The sequence below is a fragment of the Coenobita brevimanus genome, chromosome 73 (assembly GCF_032717465.1).
Source record: "Coenobita brevimanus isolate Jiangsu-jjx chromosome 73, ASM3271746v2, whole genome shotgun sequence".
NCBI classification, from domain to species: Eukaryota; Metazoa; Arthropoda; class Malacostraca; order Decapoda; family Coenobitidae; genus Coenobita; species Coenobita brevimanus.
In genome coordinates, this window is record NC_137026.1 from 29,733,425 (window position 1) to 29,742,782 (window position 9,358).

At 36.5% G+C, this 9,358-nt stretch overlaps 1 long non-coding RNA gene across 1 annotated transcript; it reads right to left on the minus strand.

Annotated features, from left to right (window-relative positions):
• Positions 1-6,529: 6,529 nt before the first annotated feature.
• LOC145407449 (uncharacterized) lies at positions 6,530-9,129 on the minus strand. The gene is made up of 3 exons (XR_013898728.1): positions 9,012-9,129; positions 7,733-7,932; positions 6,530-6,705 (listed from the first exon to the last, which is right to left on the minus strand). It is a non-coding gene; the product is annotated as an uncharacterized LOC145407449 (long non-coding RNA).
• Between the last annotated feature and the right edge of the window lie 229 nt (positions 9,130-9,358).

Here is a 9,358-nt window from a genome sequence, read left to right on the forward strand (position 1 = left end):
TTCGGGACAATTCGCCATCAGGTCAATTTGCCATCACAACAATAACAAGACAATTCGCCATTGGGACTTTTCATTGTCAGGATGATTCCCCGTCGTTTATTTTCATATCAGTTTATTTAGCAAGTACACTAGTTTTTTAGTACTGTACTTGTACCTCTTCAAAGTCGTTTTAAAATATACCCAGGATGTTGTAGTACCAATGGAAATTATTGAAAACAGTTATGGGTGATGCTAGAACATAATTCAAAGTCAACTACAGCAAGGTAGAAACAAGTTAAATATTGTCTAAAAGTGCAACTTACAAATGATATCCAAAGCCTATGCTATTGAATGAAAATAGACTTGGCTAGATCCCCCTGAAAATTAGTTATTAAAGTATCAGTTAATCAGTAATAAGTATATTTATAGAATGACGGGGAATTGTCCTGACAGGGAATCATCCATATTATGATGGCGAATTGTCGACTTCATGGCGAATTGTCTAGGAACCACATAAACAACCCTTGCTTGCTTCAGTAAAGGTAAGAACTATTGTATACTGTAGTTTTCATGTTTTTTTTCTCTTTATTCACTATTAATGTGTTACTTTAAATGTTTAAACATAAGGATATTTCATGTATATGAGTGCTAAGGTGTGTGTATGTGAGAGTTTAGGCAGGTCTGGGAATGTATCCCCATTGACTCCATGTTATAATGGGATTGCTATACGATGGATCACTTTACGATAGGGTTTTCAGGAACGGAACTCCATTGTATAATGAGGGATTACTGTATATGTATGCATATATATATACAGAAAGACATCGCTATAACAGACTACCATACTTCGTGGGGTGGAAGACGCACTTTTTTGTCTCAAAATCATCTTCAGATATCCCCATGCGTCCTTGAAGGCAAGACTACCGTGGCTCCATTTAGAAGAATCACTTATACAGAGGATCACCTTACTGTTTGGCAGTCAAGTATTTTTTTGAGAGTATAAACACCTTTGATTTATTGTAAAAAGTTACATTCACTTGTGTATATACTCAGATTTTACGATTAGAAACACCCAGGCTTAAGAAAAAATTTAGGGTTTGTTTACAACTGGCCATGTGACGGTCTGGGGGTTTAGCGGTATAGCATTTTAGCAATTTAGCATCTAGCATACACACTGCTTTTGCAGGCTAACATGATCACTGGTGAACTCCCTGCTAACCTTTTGAAATGCAGTCATGATCACTTTGCTTGCCATCCATTCGGTAGCTTGTAAGAGAATCATACTGGAGATGATGGCTAGCATGACATTTGAGTCACTGTAACAGACTTCTCATATGGAAATTCAATAACTTTTGTTTGGCTGGCTTCTCTTACTGATATATTGTTTCATTAGAGACAAGAATATAACAGAAGGAAACAGTTTTATATTACTGTTACTGAAAAACGGGAAAAACAACTGCAACATTAAACAGTACTGTCTGAAATTACAGCTTTTTAGCAGTTTAGCAGTATAGCACCTAGCATTCCCCCAACTCTCAGAACATGATCACATCTGAACCCCTTGCTAACCTTCAGAAAGGCAATAATGATCACTTCACTTGCTATCCAATCACTGACTAGCAAGGGAATCATATTGGAGATGTTGGCTAGCTTGACTTTTGTTGAGTCATTGTAACAGACATCTGTCTCATATGGAAATTCAATAACCCTTGTTTGGCTGGTTTCTCTTAATGATATTTTGTTTCATTAGAGACAAGAATATAATAGAAGGAAACTGTTTTATATAACCATTACTGAAAAGCAACTGCAACATTAAACAGTACTGTCTGAAATTACAGCTTATTAGCAGTTTAGCAATTTAGCACCTAGCATTCCCACAACTCTCAGAACATGATCACTTCTGAACCCCTTGCTAACCTTCAGAAGGGCAATAATGATCACTTGCTATCCAATCACTAACTAGCAAGGGAATCATATTGGAGATGTTGGCTAGCATGACTTTTGTTGAGTCATTGTAACAGACGTCTGTCTCATATGGAAATTCAAAAATTCTTGTTAGGCTGGCATCTCTTACTAATATTTTGTTTCATTCGATACAAGAGCATCATAGAAGGAAGCAGTCTTATATTACTGTTAGTGAAAAATGGGAAAAAGTTGCAACATTAAATAATACTTCCCGAAATTATGGCATTATTACCGGTTTAGCAATTTAGCAGTTTAGCACCTAGCGATATGGAAATTCGATCACCCCATGTTAGGATGGCTTCTGGTACTTTTAGGGTACATAAAAAGGTGTAAACATTCCTTGTAATTGATTTTTGAAAACATGGTTGTGTTGTTTGATTCTAAAGTTCACACATGCAGGCATTTGTTGTGGAGATATAGTGTATTCCTTCACTTAATGGCCTTTGTATTTTCTTAAGTGAATGAAAGAACTGGTTTTATTGAGTTTTGTTTTTTTAAGTTCACTTCACAAAAAATAATACTTATCTCTATATACTGATACATATGTAGTGTACTTTAATAGAGATGAACATCACGTCTCAAATTACTTTACTAAAGGAAACGGACACTTCATATTTCATAAACAAATCGGTAGTGTTAAGATGGCATCGTGGTTTGGATAACATTTTATAAGGAAGGAGTTGTTTGTTTTCTTGTCTTGTACCCTTCTTTTACATAAAAATAAAGACACCAAACACATATATACAGTACTGAAGAGAGACTCTAATGTGTTAAGATAGTGTCATGGAATGAAGTAACATTACGTAAGGAAGGGGTTGTTTGTTTTCATGTCTTGTACCCTTCTTTTACATAAAAATAAAGAAACCAAAGACAGATATACAGAACTGAACGGAGGTTCTGAAAGGTGAGTGTGTATTTTAGTGAAAAATACTCATATCAAGCAACTTTTCTGTAGTCTTAGTCAGGCCATACTTTTTTTCTCAGAGCTTCCCTTCCAGAATTACGGTGCGTCTTTCACACTGCAGCGTCTAATATGCCACGAAATATGGTAATTGGGGCCCAAGCCATTCTGAAATAAGCGAAATTCCTATAAAAGCGACATCCGGACTTTCCCCTGCTAATCCGGACTTTTGGTTGTATTACTAGTCATCGTTTTCCCGATGAATTGTTGGAACCTTAGTGTGCGTATTGTCTGGAGGCCCACCCCCTTCCCGAAGGTGACTTCCCGATGTAAAAAAGTAGTGTTATTTTTATCTGTTATGTAAACAAGACGAAATTGTTGCAGTCACATTTATTAGAAAAAATAATGATTAACCAATGGATCAACAAATAACCATCGGGAAGAAGTATTTATTATATTTGAAGAATATGTGGATACCCATGAAAATGTACGACCATAACAACAACTCCTCCACCAGAATGGCGTACATATTTGAATAAGACAACCTTCTAAGCATAATTTGAAGGCATATTTTAACATCTACTGTTTACCTGCATCATTGTTATATGGCAATACTTCATCTGACAGTGCACTTTCAATATTAATACCATCGTAAAGCTCACATCATGGGTAGCCAAGTACAGCTACCCTGCTCTCGATTTTTTGCCCTAGCATGCAACCAAATAGTACTATTACTAGCCAAGTACAAAATCTAAGCAGAGCAGGACCACTTAAAGAATTAACTGTGAGGCTAGAAAATACGCTTGTCTCCAAGAATGAGCTCTCCAACATCTATTTAATTATTGTAGTGGGCACTTTAGTATCAACCAGGGGCCAAAATTTGTCACATAGCAGAAGGAAAAAATAAAACTACTTTAAATGCTGTATAGGTGTAGGAAGTTTTTTTTTTTCTCATGAAGGTAATGGGTGTCTGTGATGCTAATATGAAATTTACAGTTTAGCAGTGAATTGGGCAGGCAGTGCACATGATTCAAGGATTTTTTTCCAAAAGCAGACTAACTACCATATTGGAGATAGGTAATTACAGAGGGTTTCTTGTAGGTGACAGTAGCTATGCTTGCCTTTCTATTAACTTCATTTTTGGCTCCTGCTACTGATACGGAAAAACGTTACAGTGCCTCCCATGCTCGAACAAGAAACTTAATAAGAGCGTACTTTGGGGATCTCAGGAAGAAGGTTTGCTGTATTATGGAAGCCAGTCCGTACCAAATGAGGAATCGCACAATATATATATTAGTTTGCTGTATTATCGAAGCCAGTCCGTACCAAATTAGCAATCACACAGTATATATATTTTAGCCTGTGCGGTTCTGCATAATAAAGCTATAATGAACTGCCTTCCTGTTGATGAGCCACAGAAATTTGGTGCATTGGCTCTTGAGGATCCTAAATCAGTACAGAAAATAACCAGGCAGGTCAGCAACGTAGGGCAGATATTGCTGACCGTTTCTTTTGGAAGATACTGTATGTTGAAACATGGTAATCTAATGTCAGTATGACTGATCATTGAAAGCTGTTTTGCACATGTGTCAGTTTGACTGCTCAATGCAAACTGCTTTGCACATGGCACTTGTAAATATTGATAATTTATTTTACTCTAAATCCATGTTTGAGAGTAGTGGTCAAAAAGCTTTAAGTCCACATGCACAAATTCCCATGTAAATGTGTTTCCTCCACTGGTAGACAAAATTTTGAACTACCAACAGTTCTTCTATTGAAAGTGTAGCTACATACAGTAATTAAGCCTAGCAGATTTGTGACAAAACCTGTACTGATGATTTAAGTCATATTGTTGCCTGGACTTGTCATATTGTTTCCTGTCACAAACACACACACACATTTATTTACATATATATATATTTATATATATATATAAATATAAATATATATATATATATATATATATATATATATATATATATATATATATATATATATATATAGGCCTAGGCCAGTCCTGCAGCGAACACTCAAACGGCTAATGATTATATATATATATATATATATATATATATATATATATATACACATAGGCCTAGGCCTATACATAATGTGTATGACTGTAATCATACTGATAATCAAAAAACATCATTTTTCAACATTTGGCCACTAGCCATAGGTTACCTCAATTGACACCCAATTCTGACAGTTTCATAGGAAGAAAAAGATTGAATGCAAAAATAAATAGGATCTTTATTTAAAGAAAAAAATATATAACAATGCTGATACATGCATGCATAACCTAATGTACATTATAAACCATTACTATAATTTTCAACATGTAAAAAAGGAAAATGACAGTTGAACCATGAGACAAGAGTATTCAAAAGCAAAGTAAAAAAAATTACATTAAAATACTTTTATAGAAAAAAAAAAAAATTCCCATCCACACACACCTATTAAACAAAGAATCAGTGAGGAGGAAATAAAATGCTTAGCTATGTTGTGTGTATACTGTTAGGAAAATAATGCACATACATGCATTCATAAACTACAATGCAGACTTTCTGTAAATCAGTTATATAGAAACAGACTGTGAAAACTGATAATGGCAACTGATCCCTATGATGACAATTCTGATGCACAACCATACATTAATGGAACATATTCATTCACTGCATGGGCAGGTCCTGCAGGGGCAACTGTTTGTCCAGATTATGGACTTAACAATAAATCCCTCCCTATCCCCTAAAACAAGGATGGTGAACTGCTGTAGAAGAGCAACTTCAGCCTACAGTCCATCAGGTCCACATTCAGATGAGCCTGGGGTTGCGACTACCCCTACAGTTACAACTATCATGGCACTTGATTCCTGAGACAAGTTATTTGGGAAATGAGAGCTATTCTTCAATGGAATCATGCACAGCTGAACTATCAAAATATACTAGTAAAAAAATAATATTTAGCCCAATAAAAACTCAGTTCTTTTTAATCTGCAGTAAACCTAGTTTTCATATAATGAAATATACTCGTGTACTCTTCAGATAGATATGAACTTCTTTTTGAAAAGAAACCATAAATCACACACACAAAAAAAGGCCTTAAAAGGGAAATGAAAATAATTACTCATATGAATTACTCATGGGATTATGTGCTGCTGTAGCATTTTCTAAAAATGAATGCAATTTATGGAATGATTCAAGCATATGTTCTCAACCTGTGTCCAGCAATTCCTTTTGTTTTTCTAATATCGACATTTTCTGTTGATGTTTTAACATCTTTGCCTCGTGTTCTTTCTTTTTGCCCCTCATGAGCCTCCTTCATTAAGGCAGTCATTAATTCATGGTGCTGCTCCTGCCTTTGGTTACAGGAAGCATATTCTTCAGCCAGCCTCCTTGACCCACTGGACTATTGGGCACTTGTCCGTGGAGCAGTGGAAGTGAACAAAGGTGGGGAAGATGTAGTTGGGGGACCAGTAAAAGGGCTATTAGAGGAAATACAGAGTTGAATGGGAAGTATCTGTTAGAGCGGTTGTGCGAATACTGTGAAGAAAATATAAAACGCGGGTTGTAATGGTGCTGTATGAGTGTTCGGAGAGATGACTCATTGGAGGTACACTACAAGTGAAGTGGAAGATATGTTAGATTGTAGGTTCAAAGAAGTGCATAAAAGGGAAGCAAAGAGGGAAGGCTGTCAGAAATTAGAACTAGAAATAGGAGTATTCATGGTGTATGCAAGCTGGGCCTGGGGGAGATGAGAGAAAGGAGGTACAAATGAGGTAGAAGGAATGTTTGACAGTAAGTTCACAGAACTGCATGAAGGAGGAGCAAAAGAGGAAGACTGCTGGACATCTGATACACCTGCAATATAAGGAAAGAAATTTCATATATTGTTGTTCATCTTACTGTGGCCTAATTTCATTTTGATAAAAGCTGCGGGAAGTGTGTGCAAGAGCAGTAACACAGTAATATATGCAAAATGTTTATAGCGTGCAAGAGTGTGAGCACTGAAATACATGATTTATACATGGTGCTACATAAGTTATCCTTAAACAGTATTATACCATATGCATAGAAGTGAAAAGCTTCATCACTGCTAGTCTGTGTGATTTAAAAAAAAAAGTTATGTCTTATGCCATGTTTTGCTTTAATTTCTATGGGTAATCTGGGTTGCCAGCAGTTATATAAACATCCTTCTGCTCCACTCTAATCCCCCATAGAAGGTTGGATTAACGCAAGAGACGGGTAACTTCAACATATATTCCACCCTGATCTCATTTCTGATGTTGCCTAAGTTTGAAGCCTATTCAAATAACAGTACACCGTGATAACATTTCAGATGATGCCTGACTTTGAAGCATATTGACTTAACAGGAAATTTTTCAGAAAACAACAATGCCAAACATTTAGGAATATATATATATATACTGTATATATATATATACTGCATATATTGAAGATGCCGAAGTGGTTGCTGCTGGAGGCCAATCTGTCATTCACTAGCAATGGATTTCCAGGAATAAGGTGCTTCACTCAAGTTGACTTTAGCATAGCCCTGTGTTTCCATAGGTATCTTTTGTTCCCAAAAATAGTAGCAAGTCAGTGACAAAAAACGTACCATGAAATTCCTGTTGCCTACTTTATCAATGGCCGTATTACAGTAGTTACATGGCAAAAAATAGGAATATAACTATAAAACAAGGAATGAAAATGCACATGACTATATACAATACTAGTTAAAAACAACCATTAATTTATAACCACAGTGTGAATACTTTATTAAGAAGCGTAATAGTATTCTGGAAGCGCATACATATAAAATGACTTTACTATAATAAAGCATTAACTTGTACCAATACCTAATCACAACTGAAAATCTGAGACTTACTGATTGTGACATTAGACATGGGTTCCCCTGCGACGTCCATTGAGTGAATGACCAATATATCTACACTGTCAACCATCATGAACTCATGAGTCATCAGTGATGCAGCTGAAGCCACTTCCTTACTGGGCTGTGTTGGCTCTGGAGGAGGGCCACCACCCATAGGTATGAGTTTCTTCTAGAAGTCCTTTTCTTGTTTAACTCTGGAAAGAGAGTGTTGCAACTGTTGATTATGCCAAATTATGAACCAGACTAATCATACAATACAGAATAAATGGTAAATCTATCTATCTATTGCCAGATGCCTCAATCCCGTTTCGGGTGGCCACAAACAAATCGCCTCCAAGTCGCCCTGTCCCCCGCCATTTCACTGCCCTGCTTCCAACTCACACCCCCCTCTCTCATATACCTCTCCACCCCATGGTAAAGGTCCAGTTTATTGCAGCTATCATTTTTACCAACTACCCGGTACCTTTTTTTTTTCCCCCCCTTAATATGGAGCCGATTTATAATGAACCGAGGACCATAGGAAATGAGTGTATAATTTCCAATTTTCCAACAGTCTTAAAACACGCCCCCCACTAGTGGGAAGGGCTATGAAGATAGGGAAAAATGTGGGGTTAAAGATGACAGTATGGCATAACCCTAACCTAACCAACATAATCTTTCTTAACCTAATCTAACCTAACCTAGCCCAACCTATTTGCACTGGTAATGACACAGAACAAGTATATAATGTAAGAAACCCAAAACACACATAAGAACTGATGTAATAATTAGTGGATTAGTGGCAAGAAACTGGACTTCTACAGAATAAACTTTGTCTAACAAATGGATTGAAAACTGTATGATTGGATGTGTCCCATCATACAAATCTGGGTCACATATAAACATCAAAATTGATTACAAAGAGGGTGTCTTGCAAAAGATATCAAGTTTTGTGAAGCAACAACATTTATGAAAAAAGATTTAAATCTGGATAATTTTCCAATTTCACCTACACAACCATTGACAATCCTTCGAAAATTTAACTGTCACATTAATTTTGCCATAAATATAAAGGGGTGATGGGGTACTCACTGACCTTACTCTAATGCAATAATCATGGTGTAGCCTGAGCAAAAAATCCTGGTAGGCCTAGGCTACTCAAACGTTATAATCACACTTCCAACAAATACTAAAGTTACTTCTGTAATATGATGATAGGAACGATAACTACCTGTAAAACACTTCCTAACAGCAAGAGCTCATTATCATGCAGTTAAACTAAAGAAGCCCATACTTTTTGACGTGCTCAAAGCTCCATCAGGATATCTTGGGTTCTGGTCGAGATTGAGGCATTAAACTCTTATGTCACGTCTTCCCATGCTTTCTTCTTCTTCTCCAGGGCAGCAGCTCCTGTCAACCTGCCCTAGACTATTTCTTCTTTTCCTTTATCAATTTCAATAGCTGTATTCTTTCAGCAGCCGACAGCGGAACTGCTTTATCACCTCCCATCTTGGCGTTTCTATGGTGACCCACATTGCCAACTGTACACATGATGCCGTCGCTGTTATAACAACGTTCTGCTACATAAAAACACATTATTGGGATTAATAATGAAGTTTATACGTCTGTTGAAAAGTATAC